The 27162-nt window shown below is 44.0% G+C and overlaps 1 protein-coding gene and 1 non-coding gene across 2 annotated transcripts in view; one reads left to right on the top strand and one right to left on the bottom strand.

Moving 5' to 3' along the window:
• Window positions 1-27162, bottom strand: part of LOC126248715 (sodium-coupled monocarboxylate transporter 1-like) — a 423655-nt gene that overhangs the window by 362553 nt on the left and 33940 nt on the right. The gene's annotated exons all lie outside the window — the stretch shown is intronic.
• Window positions 4943-5017, top strand: Trnas-uga (transfer RNA serine (anticodon UGA)). Its single transcript has one exon. It is a non-coding gene; the product is annotated as a tRNA-Ser (tRNA).

Below are 27162 nucleotides of genomic sequence, written 5' to 3' on the forward strand. Positions count from 1 at the left end.
CATTGTAAAATACATGTAAGCAAATTATATTCTATACTACTAAGATAAATACGTTCTGTACAAAAGCATGTCATACTTTGTGGAAGATCTGTAACATTATATCTGTCAACTACATCTAAAAACCACTTTGTAACTGTTTGTTTATGTAAGTTATTCTCAGTGTATACTGTGTACTGCAAAGACTCTGCACAAATAGACCATCAGATAACTGTAAGTACAAGTTCTTCCAAATTTCGCCACTAACTATACATAAAAACCGATAACTAACTAAAAAATTGCGAGTTTTTTTATATAGTGCAGTAAAGTCAACTAAACGAAGCAGAATCTCACACATCAACAACAATAACTAAAAATTACATAGCACAAAGAGAATACACACTTGAAAATGGGAATCACTTCCCGAAACGGGTCGTGTAAAATACGAATGAAAGAAAATCTTGACTGGTAGCAGAAAAGTTATTTAGAAACAAACCCAATAAAATTTAAGTTGGCACTAAAGTTCATTGCAGGCCATATTACGTTAAAGAGCAAAAGTATGTCATCTCCGAATACTGAATAATTTACAAACGCTCGGTTCGTCACGGTTTCTTGCATAAGCGCAATTACCTTAAAACGTCAGACCTTTGCACAACCTGTGGTAACGACCTCGCCCTGCAGCGGTATTAACGAGAAAGTTTTTCATATTTAGCTGAAGTAGAAAAAAAACGCAAAAACAACAAACTTTACGCTCGTACAAAGAACTAAGAACAATGAAAACAGTCAGAAATCGTCTTTGTGAGCAGTTGCATTACCGATTACTTTTAACTGTAGACTGTCTAAAGTTAATGAGACGCCAAGATCTCCTCGTTTCCTCTGAATAAGTGATGTGACCAACTGAGAGAGGGAAAAGCCTTTCTCTGGCAAATTTGCATCCAGCTGAAACAATCGGAGACTCTTTATTTCTACTCAAAGTTTCAATCTGTCAGTTATTTACCCAGCCAATCGCGAGACATTCTCCAGCATCCCTTGATGAACTCGAGGGTAAAAGTCTGTGGTGGAGAATGGCTAATTCACAGCGTAGGAATAGTTTCCAAAATAACTGTTTCCTGCTGCAGCAGGAAGCCTGCTGTAATGAAGCTTCCTGACAGAGTATACCATTTTTATTAAATATGTTTGTGAACTTTTTTGTAGTACTCTCACTCCCTAGTTCCCAAAGTGTGCTGTGATAAAGCTACATTTCTGCATTATTACATTTTACACAATGTGGTGTTTCCTCTGTTTGCATCTTATCTCTAGACACTTCGCCGTGTAGGAGGCAAATTTTCAATCCTTCGACTTAGAGCTTCCACTGTAAGTATCTACTAATATACCCCATCTGTTACATTCTGTAATTCAATAGACACCACCAGTTCAGATATTACTGGGTTTCGAACCTGGACTTTGCCTTCTTCGAGCCACTCTCGTATCAAATGAACCACCTCGCGAACACACTCAAAGTTTCAATCTAGTAGTGCTTCTCTCCTACTCTTCTACAAGTACTTGGTAAAATTTTGCCCCATCATAGCCTGTCTTTCTGAAGTGTTAATCCAGCAGAGCGTGCCGAAGGGATTCGGTGGATTTCGGGCGTCAGGGGAGAGGTACTGACAAGTTAAGGCTTTTAGTCAGTCTGTTTAGCGCTCTCGCATCGCGTGGCACTCCGGACATTCTGGACATCGCGATTACGAAAGGACTTGATCAATTCCTCACAGCTGCACGAACTCAGTTCCAACCTTCTACCGGTTATTTTTAACCTCGACGTCAACTACACCCCTCAGCCTCGAAGACTCAACATCGGTCGCACTGACTGGGCCACCTACAGAGGGAACACCACTCTGTCGTTAGCACCGGATCTCGACTCCGAAATCTACAACGTTGACGCAGCAATTGCAACATTCAACGCTACTGTTACTGCAGCGCTGTCAGCATCGACTCCACCGTCAAGAGGTCAGCAGACCGGGGTTGTCACAACACATCCTTGACCTTATCAGAGTTCACAACATACTTTAGAAGGAACGGCATATCACGCGAGATCGACTCCTCAATCGGCACATCAACCAGTTACGTCGCGATATCAAAGCGGCAACGAAGGAACATAAGAACCAGCAGTTGGCGCAAAAACTCGCAGCCTTCACACCCAAACCCGAGGCGTGGGATACTGTCAGGTTCTTCACGAAGAGGCGCCGAACAACACCACCACAGAACACACCAACTGGAGTCGCATACACTCCTACTGCCAAGGCCAACGCCCTCGCCGACATCTTCCAAACTACCTTCGTCCCCGTCGACGAGCCGACGTGCAACACATGCACGAAGTCGAAGAGGCCATCGCGGCTTATCTGGCTGATGACGCCAACGACGACGAAGCTGACGGACTCCCGGCCATCTCCCCTGAAGAGGTGTCCTGCTACGTGTGCGCAGCAACAAAGCACCAGGAGCGGACGACATACCAGGAAAGGCGCTGAAGCAACGTCCGCACGACGCATTTGTTCGTCTCGCCCATATCTTCTCCTCCATCCTTCATAAGAAGAAATATCCTGACGCCTGGAAGCGCACTGTTTTGTGGCTATACGGAAACCGGGGAAAAATCGGAAAAACCGCAACACTACCGACCGATCAGCCTGCTTCCGCAACTAAAGCCCGTCTCACACGGAGCAAGATTCGCCGTAAGTTTCCTTGCTGGCTCGTGCGACGGCTACCTTACGGGCTCCGTCGTCTGCTAGCGGGCTACCTTGCTGGGAACCTTGTAAGATTTCCAGGATAGGTCCGGTACTATTTTTCTTGTAAGGTTCCCTGCATGCTACATGCGTTGGCCAATCATGAGACGTTTCGTTTGTGACGTCAGACGCGGAAAGCTTGGGCGGGAAGTCTTTGTTGATAGTCGCTTTTCTGCTGTTGTGAGGTGCGGTAGGAAGTTCTTATACAGGGCTATTACAAATGATTGAAGCGATTTCATAAATTCACTGTAGCTCCATTCATTGACATATGGTCACGACACACTACAGATACGTAGAAAAACTCATAAAGTTTTGTTCGGATGAAGCCGCACTTCAGGTTTCTGCCGTCAGAGTGCTCGAGAGCGCAGTGAGACAAAATGGCGACAGGAGCCGAGAAAGCGTATGTCGTGCTTGAAATGCACTCACATCAGTCAGCCATAACAGTGCAATGACACTTCAGGACAAAGTTCAACAAAGATCCACCAACTGCATTCGGCGATGGTATGCGCAGTTTAAAGCTTCTGGATGCCACTGTAAGGGGGAATCAACGGGTCGGCCTGCAGTGAGCGAAGAAACGGTTGAACGCGTGCGGGCAAGTTTCACGCGTAGCCCGCGGAAAATTGGCTCATGCCAGAACTGGAGACCGACAGCGCCGACTTCATCTTTCAACAGGATGGTGCTCCACCGCACTTCCATCATGATGTTCGGCATTTCTTAAACAGGAGATTGGAAAACCGATGGATCGGTCGTGGTGGAGATCATGATCTGCAATTCATGTCATGGCCTCCACGCTCTCCCGACTTAACCATATGCGATTTCTTTCTGTGGGGTTATGTGAAAGATTCAGTGTTTAAACCTCCTCTACCAAGAAACGTGCCAGAACTGCGAGCTCGCATCAACGATGCTTTCGAACTCATTGATGGGGACATGCTGCGCCGAGTGTGGGAGGAACTTGATTATCGGCTTGATGTCTGCTGAATTACTAAAGGGGCACATATCGAACATTTGTGAATGCCTAAAAACCTTTTTGAGTTTTTGTATGTGTGTGCAAAGCATTGTGAAAATATCTCAAATAATAAAGTTATTGTAGAGCTGTGAAATCGCTTCAATCATTTGTAATAACCCTGTAATTATTAAATAATGGCACCGCAGTGGTCCAAGGAAGCGATTGAAGCATTGATATGTACTTATAGGGAAGAACAGTGTCTGTACGTCGTGAAAAGCGCAAACTATTATAATAAACACTTGCGTGCAGAAGCAGCCGAAAGAGTTGCAAGTGCCGTGTGTCTTGTTCGACCTTATACGGCTAGCAAGGAGTGCTATAGCAAAAATAAAATAAAGTCGTATATAACAGTTATTATTGCTATATTTATAAAGTCAAACAGTAATAAAATGGTGATACTTTCAAACAAAAGTAGGTGTTATGCGAACTAACCTCAACTCTTTATGAAGCATGGAGAGCACACCTTTTCCAGCGTTTCTCCTCTTAATCCAGTTTTTCGTCCATTCTTTCTTTCTTCTTTTCTCATCAGCATGCATTTCTGCATCGTTTAGCACCAAAACAGCTAATAACGCCAGTTTGCTCTGAACATCTGTACCTGAAGCAGCCATCTTCGTTCGATACAACATGCAGCCGATCACAACAACTAGCTGCCGATCTTGCACCGTGGGAGAGCTTCGGCATGGAAGATAGCCGGCTCCTTTCCCTTGCAAGCCGGCAGGAATGCACGCCATCTCGCAAGATTGCGCCGAACCTTGCTCCGTGTGAGACGGGCTTAAGCAAACTTTTCGAAAGGATCCTCCTGCCTCGCCTGCGGACGACAATTGACCGTCTCCAGCTCCTTCCACCAGAACAATTCGGATTCAGAAGCGGCCACTCTACCACTCAACAGCTTATACAAGTTGTTGAAGAAATAACAACGGCCTTCAACAACAGGGAGTACTGCGGCGCCATCTTCCTGGATGAAACTTCGTGGCAGATTAAAACTGTGTGCCGGACCGAGACTCGAACTCGGGACCTTTGCCCTTCGCGGGCAAGTGCTCTACCAACTGAGCTACCCAAGCACGACTCAGCCCCATCCTCACAGCGTTAATTCCGCTAGTACCTCGTCTCCTACCTTCCAGACTTCACAGGAGAGCTTCTGTGAAGTTTGGAAGATAGGAGACGAGGTACTGGCGGAATTACCGCTGTGAGGACGGGGCGCGAGTCGTGCTTGGGTAGCTCAGTTGGTAGAGCACTTGCCCGTGAAAGGCAAAGGTCCCGAGTTCGAGTCTCGGTCCGGCACACAGTTTTAATCTGCCAGGAAGTTTCATATCAGCGCACACTCCGCGGCAGAGCGAAAATTTCATTCTGGATCTTCCTGGATGTCTCGAAAGCTGTTGATAGCGTTTGGCACTCGGGGCTGCTCTGGAAGCTGCGCGCCCTAAGGTTTCTGAAACCAGTTGTCTATCATATTAGCACCTACCTTCGAGCGAGGCGTAGGTGACACACACTCGACGATCCGGCCCATAGCAGCCGGCGTTCCGCATGGGTCGGTGCTAGGGCCGCTCCTTTACTCATTATATACGTCCGATCTGTAATCGCCTGCAGAAGTCGTCTGCTTCCTCCTCTTTACCTAATACATTCTCCGATAAAGGTGTATCGTCACAATTTGTCAATGTATTCTTTCCATCTGTTCACTACGTCTTCACCAGATAGCATGTTTTCCTCTTGGTCTTCTACTGTACCAGAAATTGTTGTTTTGCGTTAGTTAAAAAATTCATTTGCTGTTCTGTAGGCTATATCAGTTCTTCCATTTTTCGTATTTTCTTCCACATCTCTGCACGTTTCCTCAAGAAAACTGTTTTTTCTTTCTTGGCTTCTCTGTTGATTAAATTCATTAGCCTTCTCCATTGAGCATTTCCATGCTCGTCAGTTGCGTTTTGCATAGCCTTCTGTTTTCGATAACCTGAATAAAATCTACTGCAATCCATTTCCTTTCGTTTTTAGGTTTAGTTTTCCCAACTATCTTTTCTGCCGCCTTACATATATACCAGATTTAATTTGTACCTATACCCCCGCCGGTGAAACATTGCACTTGACAGTTCGCTTTTTGTCTAGTTAGGTTGGCTATACTGTAATAGCGATGTTGCAACAGCAGCCTCTATACACACAGCAGACGATACAGTTTTCCGTCCCGTCTCGTAAATGCAAGCGATTGAGCAATTACAGTGTATATAAAAACTCGTTTTTAGTTGTACTACAATGAAAGGAAGTAAACAACCGTATAATAATGCATGTAAAAGCATAACAATGCGCACCCTTTCGATAATGGAGCAAAGAAATACAAAAAACAAGCATCTGACGACTGGTACTTTAAAATTAATAACGTACGTAGTTTACAAAATAAATAATAACCAAGATTGCAATAAATAACCAATATTAGTAATTTTTCACTCACCAATTTACAGCGATAATGGCGCAATTCCATCCAGCTCGCCATCGTCACTGTTGTCCGACTCATCGCCAAAACCGTCTTCATCGTCGTCATCAGCAAGACAGATCATTAATTGTTCATGGCCACTGATAATGCCTTCTATTGTCTGTGCTGCTCGTATAAGCTTCTCGACGTGATCTACTTTTTTTCTCCATGAGGCTGCATCCACAGTCACAAGAGCTTCACGCAACAGCTTTTCCACCTCTGTTATTGTGAAGGACTTGTTGTTGTTCCTTACATACATTTTTACATCACTCCATATTAACTCAATAGGGTTGAAATGGCAGTGATATGGTGGCAGCCTTATTACAGTATGACCCTGCTCCTTGGCAATTTCGTCTACTACATATGTAGGTGTCGTAGGCTTATTTTCTTTAACAAGAGAATGTAACAGAACCTTTGTCATACTCATATCTGCTGCAATATTTCGAGCCTGTAACCACAGCACCATAACTTCTTTCCGATCATTTGTGGTTGGGGATTTGTTCTGTATCACCGAATGATATGGAGCATTGTCCATTACAATTGTTGTAGGGACAGGAAATAGTTTTAAAAGGTTCCTGAACCACTCAACAAATCGTGTGTGATCCATATCTTCATGGTAATCACCAGTCTTTTTTGATCTAAAAACTAAAAGTGCGTCAGGGACAAAACCACTGGAGGAGCCTGCATGGACCACAATTAATCTAGCTCCTCTTCCCGTCGGCTGATGGCCGCTACTGCTGGGTGTGTTATCCGTCCAACATTTGCTGACAGCTTCCCCGGCATTAACCCACGTTTCGTCTAGCCAAATTATGGAATGAATGTCTCTGCCCACAAATTTGTGCAAGAAAATGCTACGAGCGGTAACAATATGTGCCCTCTCTAACAGTACTTTGCGTCCGTCTAGCGTTTTGTAACGGAAACCTATATTTTTAGCACAAATTTTAGTGTTGTTTTACCACCCCTGAAGAGTTCACTTTCTTTTAAAGAGATTAATAACTTAGCTACAGTCGGATACTCTTTTCTGCTGTAGTAAGCATAAACATGCCTACAAATTGCATCAGTCTGGAAAGAATCTGAATCTGTGATAGGACTAGGCCGCTTTTTCTTCTTTCCCGGGGTTGATAAAAATGTATTATTTGATCCAGACAGCTCGGAATCACTACTGCTCACTTCAGTATCTTCCAAGTTTTGTAGTAATACTCCCTTACTTACTACGGTTCTTGCGCTAATACCAAGAGTTTTCGACGTACGTTCCACCACTTTGTCGGCAGGAATTGATGGCTGCCCATGAATGCTTACGTAGTTTTTCTCCTGCTCGTAAAACTCACGAGTTCTGCGTAGTAACTCCAGTGCCTGGCTATTTAGCGGCACCCCTCGACGCAAAGGATTGTCACTAGGTGAACGAAGTCTTTTCGGTGGCATTTTCCAAGTATGTACACTCACAACGTAACAAAAGTCACAACGATATAGCACACAGTACAACGAAAACACGCGGTAAACAACATACAATTCACGTTGTATACACATTCACTAAATAAAGCCGGCAACGCGGGAACTTTGACGTCACAGCACGTGAGTAACAGCAGTGCTCACTGCGCTGTGATTGGCTGGCGCCCCACGCTGAACGCCTAGCGCCTATCGTTCTTCACTTGTTACTCTGTTACGCTGCCAACTTCATACGCAAACGTCAAGTGCAATGTTTCAGCGGCCCAGGTATAGTCTTCTTGTACTCCGCCACATTGGTAATTTTTAGCTACGTTATCTGTTCCTGCCTGGCGATTTCCTTAGTTTTCAGTTTTTTTTATTTCCCTCTTCTGTTTTTCTGTCATTTTCTTCAGACGTTTGAATCTGAATAAACTTTTCTGAATAAACTTGAATCAGAATCAGGTCGTGGTCACTGTCTATGTCGGCAGACGTATGGCTCCTGCTATGTTTTACTTGGTTTCTAAAAGGTGATTTCTCTCAAATGTAATCGACCTGTTGTCTCCTTATGTCTTCTGAGGCGTTCCAGATGTATCTTCTTCGCTTGAGGTGCTGGAAAAGCGTGTTTGCAATAACTAATCGGTGCCTCGAGCAGAACTCAGTTCGTCAAGCTTCTCTTTCATTTTTTCTCGCAAGTCAATAGGACAATTCCCTCTTCCGAGTCTTCACCCAAACTTGCATTCCAGTCTCCCACGATTATCAGATTTTCAGCTCCCTTAACATGTCTTATTGCATTACTTAGTTTTTCGTATATTTCGTCAATTACAGACTGTCTTTTAAGATTGCAGTATTCGTCAAATACTGTTGACTCCATGCATAAACGTGGCCGAAAGTAGTTGCTGTTACGAGGTGGCTTGCTTACACGCAGTAACCATACAACCTCATGCGGGACCGGATAGGTTTAAGCAAATGACGGCAAAAAGTATGGAAATACAGCTTAGCACAAATTTACAATAATTTATTAATAAAAAGTATGAATTACGTAACATAACTGTGAAGATGGTGAGTGGCAGTGTAGTTCAAAGTTCACGAAATGTGTCACCATTTTGTTTTTGAATAAACACTTCACCGTTAAGATAAACTCAAAGAAACTACCATGGAATTCGCTCTGTGGAGAACTGTTCTAAATCAGCACGTGCTCAGTATATCTGCTACATTGATTCCTAATTTCCTTCACACGAACGTTGATGTTAGCGATAATCATACGGCACATGTCTTCCGCGCTTTCACCGCAAGCTTGAAGAATAACGCGTCTGTGCTTCCTTAAATCATGTGGAGGTTTCCTTTAGGTACCCCAAAGGAAGAAGTCACATGGGTTGAGGTCTGGACTATTGGGGGACCAAAATTGTCCGTCATTGGAACGACCTAAAAATAAGAGTGAAATAATTCGCATGTCGAAAAGCTCCCATGAGAAATCCAACACAGCGTTTGCAGTAATTGACTCTGCTCGATCTTGCATGAGCCACTGCGACTTGAAAGGTAACGCAGTAGCAAGAAGCTGTGGAACAAAGTTTTTGAGAAGCATCCTCAAATAACGCGCACTTCTCACGGTTCCTTCAAAGAAAAAATGTCCAGTAAGTCCGTGACTGGAAATTATGACCCAGACTGTAATCCTCGAAGCATGATATTGTTCACGAAGCACTTGCGGATTTTCAGCAGACAAAAACATATATTTTTTTTTTGTTAACCACACCGTCCTAATGAAAATGCGCCCCGTCGGAAAGCCAAACGTTGTTGAGTGGGTGTTCCGTATCCTCCGCCTAGTAGGAAACCTAAGTCTCTGCCGCTTCTGTTCTGCAATGAGTTACTGAGCAGAGGTCTTTTGTACTGGTACATCCGGAGGTACTTTGAAGAATCCGTTGAGTGGAGCGTCTGGATATGCCCAGCTGCACTGCACTTTCTGCACGATTTGCTGGGGCTTCTGTGTAAAACAACTCGTACCGCTTCAGGATTCTCCAGCGAACAAAGAGGCTTCGACCGAGGTCACTTCCCTTCCAATATTGATCCTTCCCGTACAAACTGATCATACGGCCTGTGGATGTTTCTCTTGCAAGGGGCCCACTATGTACTATGTTGTCTAAATCTCCTGTGAGTCGCAACCGGACTTTTCGTTTCGTGAAAAAGTAACACAGCTGCCGATAGCTGCAGCGTTGTTAGCCGTCCATTGTTGGACATATTGTAAACGCTAGACTTCTATCGACGGTATCGTGAATAACACCTAAATTCGTTTCTCCAAGCCCTACTGCTACTGCTGTTGAGATGCTCAATGCGATATCTAGTGCGACTCGTACATTATGTGCGAAACAAAAAGTGACATAATTCGATCGCTATCATTTAGTAGAATGCCCAGTTGGGCTCTTCTGTGCGGCGTCTTTAGACACGTCCTGATGCAGTCGCGATACTCAATGTTGGTACAGTCGAACTATCTGACCTAGTCAACCTGCGCATCAGCTTACCTCTGAGTTTGGTAAATGGATGTCTACCTGGGCACTATTTGTGTGACGTTTCGCGAAAGCATAACACTGTCCGTGTTGTGTACGGCCTCTCTAGTGTCTGACAATAATTATGTTACGCCTCTCTGGGGCTGGCCTTGCCGTGTGACGCCCTCTGTATATGACTGTGACTCGTATCTAGAAGACATAGCAGAGGTCGTATTTGTGTCCATCAAATTTCAGAAATTTTTGGAACAAATGTTTCAAATGGCTCTGAGCACTATTGGACTTAACATCTGAGGTCATCAGTCCCCTAGAACTTAGAACTACTTAAACCTAACTAACCTACGAACATCACACACATCCATGCCCGAGGCAGAATTCGAACCTGCGACCATAGCTGTCGCGCGGTTCCAGACTGAAGAGCCTAGAACCACTCGGCCATTCCGGCCGGCTTTTTGGAACAGTTAACTCACGGTATATCTATGTGCTCTAACTACTTCGATGACATGCGTAGTCAACAGGATAATGTGGTTAACGTGGGAGAAGTTTTTGGCAGATTAAATTCGGCCAGACGTCATTTCAATAAATTTAGTTTTTTGAAGAACAAATGGAATACTGAGGGCACAGTGTTGGTTCATATGGAATATCTCCAATTAGAATTCGGCACTATTTTCTAGTCACAAACGCATTACCAACATCCAGTAATAGGCTTTTTCAGATTTTCCTGGACAAGGTCACTACCACGCGAAATTTATTCCAAATGTTGCCAAGATAATGTATCTGCTTAATAGGTTTAGGCGCAAAGACGTTCTATACTTTTGATCTTCAAAATGAGATACAGTATTCATTATGCTAAAGAAAGATAAGGTCGACTCTATGCTTGATAATCAGTCCTATCGTTTGATGCATCACATTGTAGAATAGACGCCACTGCTGAACGTAAGACTTCGTCGGAGGTTCGAGTCCTCCCTCGGGCATGGGTAAGTGTGTTGTCCTTAGTGTAAGTTAGTTTAAGTTAGAGTAAGTAGTGTGTAAGGTTAGGCACCGATGGCCTCAGCAATTTGGTCCCATAAGATCTTACCACAAATTAAAGTTACAAGAACGTAAGAACTGTGTGTCCACAGTAATGAATGAGACTTAGTAAATTACTTACAAATCGAAGAAGTAAATAACTTCCGTGTCTACGTCTCAGGAGGACAGTCCCACCTGATGGTCATTCACAAACCGTCAGAAGCCGTTTTTTGCCCCAAAATGGCGTCGAAGACCGAAAAACGACCTAATGTGTAAGGGACTTATACTTAGTCCATACAACAATGAGGCTTATTTCAAATTGACTTCAAAACGCGGCAATGCATACACAGAGGAAGATACCTATGTGAATACTGTAACTGGCTGGAGGTAAAAAGAAATTCTAAACTGGCAATCCAGTGAAAATAAAACTCTAAAGCGCTGCTAACCTGCCTCTGCATAGTTAACAAAGGTTAGCTACAGGACTTGACAGATGGACGCAGGAGAACGTGGTGGAGATGACGGGCTGGGCCAGCGAGCGGGTTTAGAATACCCGGGGAGGCATTAAGACCTTAGGGCAAGGAAGAGTCTTTGCCTTTGATCGGAGGAGATCCAGTGGACCAACACTCCTGTTCTGAAGCTTTATAGCTTCCACAAAAAGAACGACATAAGTGAAGAGGGGTTGAAAGTGATGTTGAAATGTTTGTTGTAGTGGTCTTAAGTCTGAAGACGGTTTGTTGGGGATCTCCACGCTAGTCTATCCAGTGCAAGTTTCTCCATGTCCGAATAACTACCACAACCTATCTGCATACTGCAGGTCTCCCTCTACAATTTTACCTATCCCTCCACCGCCTGCCCCCCCCCCCCCCCTCCCCACCTGTTGAAATTTGTGTGAATTTCTAAGGGACCAAACTGCTGAGGTCATCGGTCCCTAGACTTACACACTATTTAAAATATCTTGAACTAACTTATGGTAAGAACAACACACACACCCATGCCCACGGGAGGACTCGAACCTCCAGCGGGAGGGTCCACGCAGTCCGCGACACGGCGCTTTAAATCGCGCGGCCATTCCGCGCGGCCCCCACCTGTTACAAAACTGACATCTCATTGAGCCTTAGGATGTGTCCTGTCAACTGACCCTTATTTTAGTCAAGTTATGCCATAAATTTCTTCAATATTCTTCTACTGCATCACATTTCAAAAGCTTCTGTTCTCTTCTTCTCTGAACTGTTTATCGTCCATCACTTTTGTACTAAGCTACACTCCAGACAAATACCTGCAGAAAATACTTCCTAACACTTAAATTTATATTTGATGCTAACGAATTCTTCCTTTTCAGAATTGCTTTTCTGTTGTTGTCAGTCCGCGTTTTACATGCCTTCCATTTTGGCCATTATCAATTATTTTGCTACCCAAACAGCAAAATTCATCTACCCCTTTTAGTGTCCTATTTCCTAGTGTAATTCCGTCAAAATTGCCTGATTTAATTTGCCTTCATTCCGTTACCTTTGTTTTACTTTTGCTGATGTTCATTTTATCTGTTTTCAAGATACTGTCCATCTACCTATTCCATTCAACTGCTCTTCCAAGTCCTTTGCTGTTTCTCACAGAAACATAGTGTCATCAGCAAACTTCAAAGTTTTTATTTCTTCTCTCTAAGCTTTAACTCACTTTCCAAGTTTCTACTTGATTTCCTTTACCGTTTGCTCAACGTACAGATTGAATGACATTGGGGCAGGCTAAAATCTTGTCTCACTCCTTTCCCAACAAGTGCTTCCATACATGACCTTCGATTCTTATAATTGCTGTCTAGTTTCTGTATAAGTTCTAAATAACCTTTCATTCTCTGTATTGTACCCCTGCTTCCTTTAAAAATTCAAAGCGTTTAATTCAGTCAACAACGTTAAAAGATTTTTCTAAATCTGTAAATGCTATAAATATATAAACCTTTTTACAGTCAATCTTTTAAGATAAGTCGTAGCGTCAGTATTGCCTCATGTGTTCCTACTTTTCTTCGAAATCCAAACTGATCTTCCCCGAGGTCTGCTTCTACCTGTTTTCCCATTCTTCTGTACTTAGTATTTTACAATCACGAATTATTAAACTGACTGTTCGTTAGTATTCATACGTCAATACCAAATTCTTTTGGAATTGGAATTATTACATTCTTCGTGAAGTCTTGGAGGTATTTCGCATACCTCATATATCTTGTGCACCATAACACAAAGTTTTCCCATAGACAGCTCTCCCGAGGATTTTAAGATCTCTGAGCGAATGTCCTCTATTTGAGGGACCTTGATTCCACTTGTGTGAATCAGTGCTCCGTCAAATCTTTTCTCGTATAGTATCTCCCGCTCTTCTTCTTTTACTTTCTGCTGCCTTTGTATAATATTGCTTTCACTTTCGTTTGCCTTCTATCGCCCTTCGGCACATTCCTTCCATCTTTTAGCTTTCCCTTGCCTGCTTACTACTGGCTTGCCTCTGAGATCTTGCTATTCATACAGCTGCTTCTCGTTTCTCCAAAAGCCTCTCTAATTTTTCTGCAGGCAGCAGCTATCTTTCCCCTAATCATGCTATCTACAGCCTCGCATTTCCCCTCCACTCTTGCTTAGCCATTTGGCATTTCCTGTCGCTTTCATTGTTTACGCGTCTGCTTTCTTTTTCACCTGCTTCGTCCTCTGCAATTTTGTACTTTCTCCTTTGGCCAGTTAAACTCAATTTTCCTTATGTTATCCAAAGATTTCTGCTAGGCCTTGTCTTTTTACCGATTTGATCTTCTGCTGACTTTACTATTTCATCTCTCTTGCCACCTTCACAAATAGCAAATAACACAACTCATCTCTCCCACTCGATACCAACTTCCAAGCGGTTGCTACAGTAGTGTACACTCCGAAAAAATTAATAAAAAGTTGCCCTTATCTGGCCACTAATGATTCTCTGGACAATATACTGCTTGACTCCTCGGTGAAGGTATGTTCTCGAAACTTCAACAAAAGCCCATACCGAGCTACTGAGCGTCTCTCCTGCAGAGTCTTCCACTGGAGTTTATCTATCATCTCCGTAACCCTTTCGCGATTACTAAATGATCCTGTAACGAAGCGCGCTGCTCTCCGTTGGATCTTCTCTGTCTCTTCTATCAACCCTATCTGGAACGGATCCCACACCGGTGAGCACTATTCAAGCAGTGGGCGAACAAGTGTACTGTAACCTACTTCCTTTGTTTTCGGATTGCATTTCCTTAGGATTCTTCCAATGAGTCTCAGTCTGGCATCTGGTTTACCGACGATCAACTTTATATGATCATTACATTTTAAATCACTCCTAATGCGTACTCCCAGATAATTTATGGAATTAACTGCTTCCAGTTGCTGACCTGCTATATTGTAGCTAAATGATAAAGGATTTTTCTTTCTATGTATTCGCAGCACATTACACTTGTCTACATTGAGATTCAATTGCCATTCCCTGCACCATGCGTCAATTCGTTCAACGCACGTGGTATGCAGTGGTGCTCCACTATCACCTGTCCCCACGAGACCTATGCCTTGGGATTAGTTAGGTACAGAAAGCATTTCACTATTTCTACGGATTCTTCTCTGTTATTGATTACGCATATAATCTCCAAGGCACATACACACTGCTCATTGGGAAGTGATCAACTTCTCTACTCTAGAGATCACATTCTGATCTGTATAGGCCTACATCTGCTAGAAGGAGAAATTCCAGAAAGAAAGCCGTCAAGATAGTTGGTCAGCAAGGCAAAATGGGCACTTTACATCAAGTTGGTTGCATTTGAACCTAGAGAGCATACAGGAAGGGTGGATCATATCAACAGCACTAACCACCACGTTGCTGACGTAGCCATGCAGATTCTGGGCAGCTGTGAAGACCGCATTGTTAGAACGACCAAAGCCATTCTACAATAAGGGATAACTGTGTCACTATCCACAGATTTGGCGGCAAACTGCCATCGTACTATTATGGGGAGCAGACGGAGGTCGGAACAACTGCCATCTATTACACTAAACTAAATCATGTATAGGCACCTATTAGGATGACATCAGTAAGAAATGGAAGATGCCTGTTAATGATGCGATAAAATATTGAGGTATTTTTACCGGCAAGCGAGGTTTTGACCTTGCGCAAGCCATAGCGGAGAACGTCGTTCAAAGTAATGACACCCACTGTCAGGATCCGGCTTTCCATCGACAGTGAATAACTGCTGAGAATGGCGGGTGGGGCATCAGCTGGAGCAGTAGAGGATCTTACAGCTGTACCATCTCCCTGCGTGAGCTGTGTTTGACACTGTCTGCAGCATGTGAAATGACACCACGTCATGAAAAAATCCTTTACAGCACGTTGCATAGCTAGAAATCCACCTAAACTCTCCGAACTTAATGTGTTAAATAGAAAACTTCCCCAACTCATGGAAAAAAGCAACTTTATGTTCTCTAATGAAGACTGGGAAAGTTGGATGTCCCAAAGTAGCTATCATAGCGTTACCCTCACCAGCTGTGAGGTAAAGTCCTAGGAGCATATAGTCAAATGCCTGTTTCCATAGCTGCTTTCATCGTATGTTCATCTACATCTACGTGATTACTCTGCTAATCACAATAAAGTGCTTGGCAGAGGGTTCAATGAACCACCTTCAAGCTGTCTCTCTACCGTTGTGTACCATGGGGGACCAGTACCACCACATATTAATTTATGTGGTATATACTTCTCAATTACCGACTATGCTATCTCTTTGAAATCATTCCACAGGTTTTCTACGCTTACATGATCAGATCGGAAGCTGTGAAGACTGTCTCTCAAAAAAGCGTTAAGAGCAATTTTATCAGCTTTTTTTTAAAATAGATATACACTACTGGCCATTAAAATTGCTACACAACGAAGATCACGTGCTACAGACGCGAAATTTAACCGACAGGAAGAAGATGCTGTGATATGCAAATGATTAGCTTTTCAGAGCATTCACACAAGGTTGGTGCCGTTGGCAACACCTACAACGTGCTGACATGAGGAAAGTTTCCAACCGATTTCTCATACACAAACAGCAGTTGACCAGCGTTGCCCAATGAAACGTTGTTCTGATGCCTCGTGTAAGGAGGACAAATGCGTACCATCACGTTTCCGACTTTGATAAAGGTCGGATTGTAGCCTATCGCAATTGCGGTTTATCGTATCGCGACATTGCTGCTCGCGTTGGTCGAGATCCAATGACTGTTAGCAGAATATGGAATCGGTGGGTTCAGCAGGGTAATACGGAACGCCGTGCTGGATCCCAACGGCTTCGTATCACTGGCAGTCGAGATGACAGGCATCTTATCCGCATGGCTGTAACGGATCGTGCAGTCACGTCTCGATCCCTGAGTCAACACATGGGGAAGTTTTCAAAACAACAACCATCTGCACCAACAGTTCGACGACGTTTGCAGCAGCATGGACTATCAGCTCGGAGACCATGGCTGCGGGTACCCTTGACGCTGCATCACAGACAGGAGCGCCTGCGATGGTGTACTCAACGACGAACCTGGGTGCATGAATGGTAAAACGTCATTTTTTCGGATGAATCCAGGTTCTGTTTACAGCATCATGATGGTCGCATCCGTGTTTGGCGACATCGCGGTGAACGCACATTGGAAGCGTGAATTCGTCATCGCCATACTGGCGTATCTCCCGCCGTAATGGTAAGGGGTGCCATTGGTTGCATGTGTCGGTCACCTCTTGTTGGCACTGACGGCACTTTGAACAGTGGACGTTACGTTTCAGATGTGTCACGACCCGAGGCTCTACCCTTCATTCGATCCCTGCGAAACCCTACATTTCAACAGGATAATGCACGACCGCATGTTGCAGGTCCTGTACGCGCCTTTCTGGATACAGAAAATGTTCGACTGCTGCCCTGGCCAGCACATTCTCCAGATCTCTCACCAACTGAGAATCTCTGGTCAATGGTGGCCGAGCAACTGGCTCGTCACAATACGCCAGTCACTACTCTTGATGAACTGTGGTATCGTGTTGAAGCTGCATGGGCAGCTGTACCTGTACACGCCATCCAAGCTCTGTTTGACTCAATGCCCAGGCGTATCAAGGCCGTTATTATGGCCAGAGGTGGTTCTTCTGGGTACTGATTTCTCAGGATCTATGAACCCAAATTGCGTGAAAATGTAATCACATGTCAGTTCTAGTATAATATATTTGTCCAATGAATACCCGTTTATCGTTTGCATTTCTTCTTAGTGTAGCAATTTTTATGGCCAGTAGTGTACTTTGGGTTTCTTTTTGATGGTTGTAGGTGTTACGGTATTCAGCCTAGCAGCAACTGCCTTGTTTTCGTCATGATACTCACTATTTGTCCAAGATTATTTGTTGCTAAAAGGTCAAGTATGCTTTCGTAACCATTTAAGCTTCGAAATGGCTCATAAACTAACTGTTAAAAATAATTTTCTGCGAAAGCATTCAGAATTCCGGATGACGTTTTATGCCTGCCGCCGGCTTTAAACGAATAATTTTTCCAGATTATCGAGGGTAGATTTAAGTCACCACCGACAATAATTGTATGAGTGGGGAACCTATTTGAAATGAGACTCAAGTATTCTTCGAACTGTTCAGCAACTATATATTCTGAATCGGGGGTCGTTAAACGATCCAATTAATAATTTAGTCAGATTGTCAAGTATAACCTCTACTCATGCTATTTAGCAGGAGCATAGTGGTTATTTTGCTCAGTCTCGTGTTGAGCGTCAGATTGCTAATGACCCCCTGTACGTTTTCATGAGTGATGGGCACCAGGAAACTGAAGTTAAAGTAACAGTGGTCAAATTTATAGTGGTGGGAACCGATTACGTGAAGAAAAAGGGCTTATTACGGAACCACATACATTAAAACAAGCAAATGAATAATTAATTTGTATTTACATGAAATAAGGAAATTAAACAATTGTCCTGTACAAATGGTTCAAATGGCTCTGAGCACTATAGGACTTAACATCTGAGGTCATCAGTCTCCTAGAACTTAGAACTACTTAAACCTAACTAACCTAAGGACATCACACATTCCCATGCCCGAGGCAGGATTCGAACCTGCGACCGTAACAGTCACGTGGTTCCGGACTGAAGTGCCTAGAACCGCACGGCCACCACGGCCGGCTGTCCTGTACATCTCAGAGATCGTGACCTGAGTGCGAGGCAAATTGTACATTAATTATTCCATCTGGGCCCTGTTTGCAATTTTATTAATAAGTGAGCAATGTTCATCGAGATGCTGAGTGAGGTGCAGCTCCAGTGATAAGCAGGACCACCAAGCCGGCCATTCGGCTTGGTCGGCAAGACTGAACACAGCGGGACGCCCTCGTGGTTGGGAGAAGCAAGCAGTCCATAAGAAGGCTATAGAACACGTGTCAGAAAAAGAATGGTAGTCGCTTGCAATCTCGATATAGTGACCGCTTCCCGATCACACCATTTAAGTCCTTTGAAAAATGATGCTATGGAGAACTCAGCCGAACATCAACGAACAGTATCATACAGATGATAATATTATTCAAAAAAAATGGCTCTGAGCACTATGGGACTCAACTGCTGAGGTCATTAGTCCCCTAGAACTTAGAACTAGTTAAACCTAACTAACCTAAGGACATCACAAACATCCATGCCCGAGGCAGGATTCGAACCTGCGACCGTAGCGTAATATTATTCCTTCACTTCTTATCTGTGCAGTCACTTTTAATTACTTGATGTCCATTTTTCTGTACCTTCTGGGACACCAGTTTTCCTTTTCTTTTGTGATTGGTCAGAAGCAATATGTAGTTCTGCCAAGGATGAAAACTGCGCCGACAGTTGTGGCCGAGCGGTTCTAGGCGCTTCAGTCCGGAACCTCGCTGTTGCTACGGTCGCAGCTTCGAATCCTGCCTCGGGCATGGATGTGTGTGATGTCCTTACGTTAGTTAGGTTTAACTAGTTGTAACTCTAGGGGACTGATGACCTCACATGTTAAGTCCCATAGTGCTTAGAGCCATTTGAACCATTTTGATGAAAACTGTCACTGCTCATTCAAACTTCTTATTTCCTCATAGTTTATCAGCGATTTTCCTTCGCGGGAAAAATTTGTTGGATTTCACCCAAGCATCCAAAATCACGCTAATGGTTTCCATCGGTTTCGTGGCGTCAAATATCTTCTGCCACAGGGAATATGGACTGTGTCCAAATTAGGGCTTTATTTGTGTACCAAAGGGTCTGGTACTCTGATATTTGCTCGCTAATAGCAGTTAGAGAACAAGACATGCAGCAGACTGCTTGTAGCTCCAGAAACTCTTGAGAATGCCCACGTATCGGAAAAGAAATGTCGGTAGGCATTAATTTTATGGTTTTCTTGTCTAAAGAAGGTTTCCAGGAACACGCTCATACTAAAAGCAGAGAATTAATCATGTACCAAATGTTTGAGACTGCCCATTAATCCACAAAGTAGTGGGATTGAGCAGGTATGGCGGAAGAAATAATAGTCGATGATAATTTTATGACACGACGGTCGAAAGAAGAATTTATGGCTGACCCTGCTAAAAATATGATTCAGATTGTATGCCATGCATCACATAGCTCCCTGTCATTACTTATAAATTTATTGCCCAAGAAACTGCATGGGTCATGACTATATAGTCTATGACTTTTATCGCAAATTCATACAATTGTTCTGCGCATAGCACTGCAATCTATGAATTAATTAGCAATGCAGCCGTAACCTGATCAGATGCCCCTTCATACCGTATCCAATGACGCCACCGGCCATGGATGACACGGCAGTCAGTTAGGCCCCACTGACCCGACTAGGGTCAGAACGCGGAACTTTACCTAACATTTACAGCCTTAAACAATGACAACTTACAAAGTACTGCATATTTTCACTGGTGCTTGTGCGTTATTTCACTTATACAAGCCGGACGTTGTGGCCGAGCGGTTGTAGGCGCTTCAGTCCGGAACCGAGCGATCGCTACGGTCGCAGGTTCGAATCCTGCCTCGGGCATGGATGTGTGTGATGTCCTTAGGTTAGTTAGGTTTAAGTAGTTCTAAGTTAAGCCGCATAGTGCTCAGAGCCATTTGAACCATCAGTTATACAAATTACGACGGTAAACACGTTTCCCTTCCCATTTTGTCCCCATCTGGGCTTGTGCACCGTTTCCAGTGACCACATCGTCGACGGGGCGTTGAACCATAATCCTGCTTCCATTTTCTGGTGTCACTTCTTCTCACTAATCATCATTCCCGTATTCCGCTAGCGTTTCGTCAAAATGTATAGTAACTACATTGGAGTGCAAACCTTAAGGACGAAAGTAGCATCCGCATGTCTCACTGCCAAGTGACATATATCGATGAAACTTGTAGCATACATAGAAAGGAATGCTACAGTATAGCAAATAAAGTAACTGAACGACATGCGTAATAAGACGAACAGAAATGACACGTTTATTCAAAGGCAATAACTACACTGAAAGCACCGCGATTCATGATGGTTCCTTGGACATTATGAATGCTGGGGGCATAGTTCTTAACAGGTTGTGTGATCACCAAGGACAACAATAAGTACTCTGCAACGTGCTCCCATGCTGGCCACGAGGTTGGGAAAGTGTTATTGTGGCGGGGTGATCCGCTCCTCCAACAGCGTGGTTGACAGCTGATGGATCGTCACTGGTGCATGTGGACGTGCTGCAATATATCGCCCCAACGCATCGACGGGGTGTAAGAGCTTCTCCACCTGCGTTGCTCGATGTGGTGGTGAATTGCCATCCATAAAAATGAAGTCAGGGTCGAAAGCAGCCCTGAAGAGAGGAGTACAGTGTCACAATAACGTTGACTAGTGAGTGTACCGCGTTCAGAGATTTGGAGCTCAGTACGCCCGTGCAACATTATGGCTCCCCACACCATAATACCTGAACCACTAAAGCGATCATTTTCGAGATATTTAACAATATTCCTGGTTAATGTCAAGTGACGGTACATCCAGAATCACTACTCAGAATGAATCTGATATCGCAGAAGAGCACGCGATCCCACTCCGCGGTAGGTCAATCCCTAGGCTTTTAGCACCATTGCAAAGTGTGCAGCCCATGAGCGGGTGTCAAGGGATGAAGATGTTTGGTTTGTGGGGCGCTCAACTGCGCGTTCATCAGCACCCATACGAAGTCCCAATTTTTACACACTCCAATTCTTCACGCAGCCCAACTAGCCACTGTCACGATGATGAGGACAACACAAACACCCAGTTCCCGGGCAGACAAAATCCCCAACCCGAGTGGTAATCGAAACCAGGACCCCGTGATCCAGAAGCAGCAACGCTAGCCACTACACCACCAGCTGCAGACGGTGTCAAGGGAGCCCAACGTACTGGTCGTTGGACAACGAGGCCGCCTCCATGCAATCGCTGTGCCATTTTGGAGTGTGGGATTGCGTGTCTTGAAGTCCTATTAAAAGTGGGCGCAATTGTACCGACCGTTTGATGTGGGTGCTTCTTGTCTGTTGTACAATGTGGCGGTCATCTGCTGCTCTAGCTGACAGTAGTCGACCATCTCCTTCGGGCAGCTTTGCCTGTGCTTGTGCCCATGCACGTGAAACAATGCTGTGAGCAACACCAAATCTGTTCCATACTCCCGTCACCCTTCGTCCTCTTGCCATTTTCCCGATGATTCTTCCCCATGTGAAGTCATCCACTTCTTGCCTTCGGGCCATTTTTTAATGAAGAACAACACCACAGTGCACCATAACCGCTCGCTGATTGACATGCAGTCTTTTCTTTTCCTTTTACATCAGCTGCCTCGGGTTGCGGAGCCGGCCACATTTGACGCTATAATCACTCTGACCTCACTCCATGTTACGTCCAGCCTGCTATGGACCACTTGGAGACCTCTGGCAACGTGCTCCCGCATTTTCATTCGTTTCCACAGAGTTGTTAATATGTTATGCTATTTTATCTACGTATATCGTCCTTAAATTTTGGAGAGCAGCGTAACAATATCACAAAAAATGGCTCTGAGCACTATGCGACTTAACTTCTGAGGTCATCTGTCGCCTAGAAATTAGAACTAATTAAACCTACCTAACCTAAGGACATCACACACATCCATGCCCGAGGTAGGATTCGAACAAACAATATCACAACCTGCATGTTCTAGGTATAACGCAAACTAAGCGAACTGAAAATTCGTGGGGAACAAATTTTAGAAAATGCTGACAGGAGGACGGGTAAGAGAAAGGGCCTTGCAGAAGACAGCTTTTAAAGTGAGACCATCGTTTATTATCAAAAACCACAAACGATCCGATGCTGGAAGAAAAAATGCAACCATTTTCTTCGCATTATACATTAATTATTATTTGATAATATTAGTTGAATCTCAGATATTTCGCAAGAGTGAAGTAACACATGAAGAAATTTTGTCTGATAAGAGTTGTATTCAATTACGTCTTGTGAAAGTAACAGGCTGGTGCTAAAACTTACATCTGTTTCTTCACACAGAGCAGTGTAAACATATACACTTCTGGAAACATAAAAATGTAGTAGTCTTTCACTGATAAATCAATTATCTACAATTGCCGGCCGCTGTGGCCGAGCGGTTCTAGGCGCTTCAGTCCGGAACCGCGTGACTCCTACGGTCGCAGGTTCGAATCCTGCCTCGAGCATGGACGTGTGTGGTGTTCTTAGGTTAGTTGGGTTTAAGTAGTTTTAAGTTCTAGGGGACTGATGACCTCAGATGTTAAGTCCCATAGTGCTCAGAGCCATTTGAACCATTTGTACAGGACAATTGTTTAATTTCCTTATTTCATGTAAATACAAATTAATTATTCATTTCCTTGTTTTAATGTATGTCGTTCCGTAATAGCCCCTTTTTCTTCACGTAATCGGTTCTCAACACTACTCTGAGTGGAAATTGCGAATCGGGCTATGGAGACGATGTGAAGATGGATAAAAGTAGACCATTAACATCTTGTGCAGAGGCATATAGTAATCGTTCTTCCCACACTCATTCTGTGATGTGAACGGAAATAATCCTTGTAAGGACATAATGTGTACATTAAGCCAAAACGCTACTTTATGTAGCAGTTGTTATTATTGTGACTTTAATTTCATTGGCTATAGGCCTATTTCGGCTCAAAGGCCATTTTCAAGCACTCTGCAACATATAGTACGGTATTTAGATCATATATCTGTGAGTTTTCGTAATAAATAATTATTTTGTACATTTGGCGTAAGACTTACTTCCATATTACGTCGTTGACGCACTAGCTGTAAGATATCTTACTTGGTGCGTTTTTAAGCAAAGCACAGGCGAAATTATAAATTTATATAGTCACTATGGTTAATTATGACCAGACTATTATCTGCTTTTATTACTATTGCGTCATTTGTGATGAGTTTTTGGTTTATGCTATTAAGCGTAATGTGGTCTAATTTTGTCTGTTGGTTGTGTCTGTAGTTGTGGGTTAATGTTTTTTCTATAGTATGTGATGCTTGTATTGTTATTTCGTTTTGTTGTCTGACATAGTTTTGCTGTGTCGATTGCGACTTTGGTTGTAGCTATGAGATTCTTTATTATTTTCATGTTTGGTTTTGGTTGGAAGTTATATTTTATGTCCTTATCGAGTAATATCTGTTCATCAGTTATGAAACTGATATCTGTTAGATTTATAGTTCTTACGTGGAACTGGAAGGGTGATGTGCATGCCTGCTCTGATCTGTTTTCAGGGCACTATGTGTGCAGTAAACGCTGCAGTTTCTTTTGATGGGTATGTCGTACTTGTTTGTTTGTGTAATACACAAATTTATCTATAAATTTAGATAACTAATTGAAAATTAAAGGACGGACACTATTACTAAGACATAAGTGCGCTAAATACATATCTTGATTCACAAAATTTTTCTGTTCCAATTTATCCTTGATTTCTTGCTCCATCCACAGTTTTGCTCCGAAGTTCTTGATTCTTGCGATGAATTTATGTGCTGTTATGATCCTGATTGATACATGGGCTGGGACCACTTTATTATGTACACACAGTTTATTGAACCTAATACTTTCAATTCTTTTTATATGGCACAATATAAAGTACACTCTGCCACACACGTAAGGTGAGCACGCAGTCTTGTAACTGTTGAACTAACTACAATCTTTGAGGGACACAAACACTTACAAAAAGAGTGTTGAAATCTACAAACAGACTGCGCAAATGCTGAAATTATGAGCGTAGTAGTCTTCACGGCGCATATTCCCACCCACAATTTATTAGAAATGACTAGTAGAATGTAAATACAGCTGTTGCTAAAATTGTGTGCCGGAAAGCAACTGATACTCTAATACACCGTCCAGTCACATTAATGTTACCACCTGTCAAAAGACTTAATAACGGCCTTCTGCAGCGCGGACCGCTGCAAGAAGTGCAGGAAGAGAGTCAATAATGTTATGGAACATACCGACAGGGATGTGGAGCCATGCCGACGTCAGCGCCGTGGGCAGCTGCGATAGTTTCTCGGCCGAGGACTCTTAGTACGAAGAGGCCAAGAGAGGTGGTCCCACAGATCCTCGACTGAGTTTAAATCTGTGGAGTTTGGTGGCCAGGGAAGTACTGTAAACTCAGCCTGGTGCTCTTCGAAACACATACATACAATGCGAGCTGTGTGACACATTGCATTGTCCTTCTGGTAGATGCCATCGTGCCGCGGCGAGGCAAACTTCATGTAGGGGTGGACATGGTACCCAAGGACATCTGCATTCTTGTATTGATCCATTGTGCCATCCAAAATGACGGAATCACCCAAGGAATGTCAAGAAAACATTCCCCAGACCACAACGCTCCCTCCTCCGGACTGGACCCTTCCGATGATTGTTACAGGGTGTTTTCTTTCAGTCTGATGGAGCATAAAATATGATTCATCTGAAAAGGCCACCTGTCGCCATTCCGTGGACGTCCTAGAGCGGTATTGGCGTGCAAACTCCAGCCTTAGTCGCCGATGAACGGCGCTCGGCACCGTAACATGAACTAAGCGCCTACTGCGGGGGCTCATATGCAGCAACGTTGCCTGAACGGTCATTGAGGAGTCACTGTTGGTAGCCTCTCGGTTCATCTGAGCCATCAGTTATTCAACAGTTGCAAGTCCGTTCACCCACACATATGTCCGCAGCCGTCATTCCCCCCCGTCATCTATGACCCGTTGGGTTGGGTTGGGTTGTTTGGGGAAGGCGACCAGACTGCGAGGTCATCGGTCTCATCGGATTAGGGAAGGACGGGGAAGGAAGTTGGCCGTGCCCTTTCAAAGGAACCATCCCGGCATTTGCCTGGAGCGATTTAGGGAAATCACGGAAAACCTAAATCAGGATGGCCAGACGCGGGATTGAACCGTCGTCCTCCCGAATGCGATTCCAGCGTGCTAGCCACTGCGCCACCTCGCTCGGTATGACCCGTTGGACTCAGTATATTTTTACCATAGTGGCAAGCGAACAGTTTAAAAACTTAGCCGTTTCCGAAAGGCTTCCACCCTTGTCCCGAAAGACAATTATCATGCCCATTAGGACGTCAGATATATCACTCCCGCTGACCGGGGTGGCCGAGCGGTTCTAGGAGCTACAGTTTGGAACCGCGCGACCACTACGGTCGCAGGTTCGCATCCTGCCTCGGGCATGGATGTGTGTGATGTCCTTAGGTTAGTTAGGTTTAAGTAGTTCTAAGTTCTAGGGGACTGATGACCTCAGAAGTTAAGTCCCATAGTGCTCAGAGCCATATATCACTCCGTTTCCACGATACCACAGGGACTGCATAGTCTTCTGATTTGCTTCGCAAAGGATGGGCGGATCACGCCTTTCCTACTTCTTCCTGGGGGAGTTGAGTGTTGTCTTCTCGTTTGAATCGTCCTCACGGTTGCGATGCTGCTAGTGGGTCTTCTTGCTAATGTTGCGGCGTTCCTTTACACCAGCAGCAGGTCTGGCCATCTTGTGGTCGGGCGCCAGTGCACTTGGTTGCCCAAGTTGCGGACGAGGTCGTTCTCCGATATCCTCGCGGCCGCATAAAAACGATGCGCCGCTTGCCGGAATCGGTGTGTGAGCAGCGGTACTCCCGCTAGTCTGTGGAGTTCTCCGGTGCTGAAGTCTCGTGGCAGGTGAAGCGCTAACCCAAGCGCCTTGTTCTGGACATAGTCTTCTGCGTCCCCCGGCCCGCTGTATGTTCCCCTCACTGCTAGTGCTGCCATCTGCCGTCTGTGAGTAGTTACTGCGCGTTGGCATCGAACATAGGTGGTGGTAACAAGACCGTACAATCGCGCAAAGGAGCACCCCTCACCGACCATTTCAAAGCTTCGCCAGGTCACTGTCTTCCGACCACCACAAAGGTTCTGTCACGACACTGAAGGACTAGCACTAACAGCCATCCACTGCAGAGTTCCTGTCTGGAGCATAGTTATTACGAGCTTCAAAAATTATTCGCTGCAGAGATAATAAGGAAGACTTTTTAGATGAAATCGTGCTGCATGGCAAATAAGTGGATCGCGTAGTATTTAGTTATGAACTTGCTACGGGATTTCATTGGTACCAACACTCATAACGAGAGCACTGCAATGTGCAGTCAGATTTGATAAATACTGGAAATATGACCGTAGAACTTTTCATGGTGAATATTGTCGCTCATAATTACAAGTGATTTCATTAAGAAATGTAGAAGGAGACCAAAAAATTAAACAATATTTTCTAGACAAAGTGATTGTGATTAAGTGTTCATAAAGTTTACATTTGATGCTTGATCTGTTGATGTCGGCTGATATATTGTTGGACTTACTAACGCTGAAATCATGAACCTACATCCACCGAAAAATCAATGAAATTTACGCTCATATCAGTAAAGTACAACTCTCAAGAGTATACCTAGTAAATGAACTCCATCTGTGCGTAGAGGAGTAACATTGTCCTACTCCACTGATTTATTATAATTTTACAGGGGGTGCACAAAGATAAAGAAATAGCCAAAAAACAACACATCATCAGGCCTAATACGGTGTAGAGAAATCGTTGGCATT

This window comes from Schistocerca nitens, chromosome 3 (assembly GCF_023898315.1).
Source record: "Schistocerca nitens isolate TAMUIC-IGC-003100 chromosome 3, iqSchNite1.1, whole genome shotgun sequence".
Taxonomy (NCBI): domain Eukaryota; kingdom Metazoa; phylum Arthropoda; class Insecta; order Orthoptera; family Acrididae; genus Schistocerca; species Schistocerca nitens.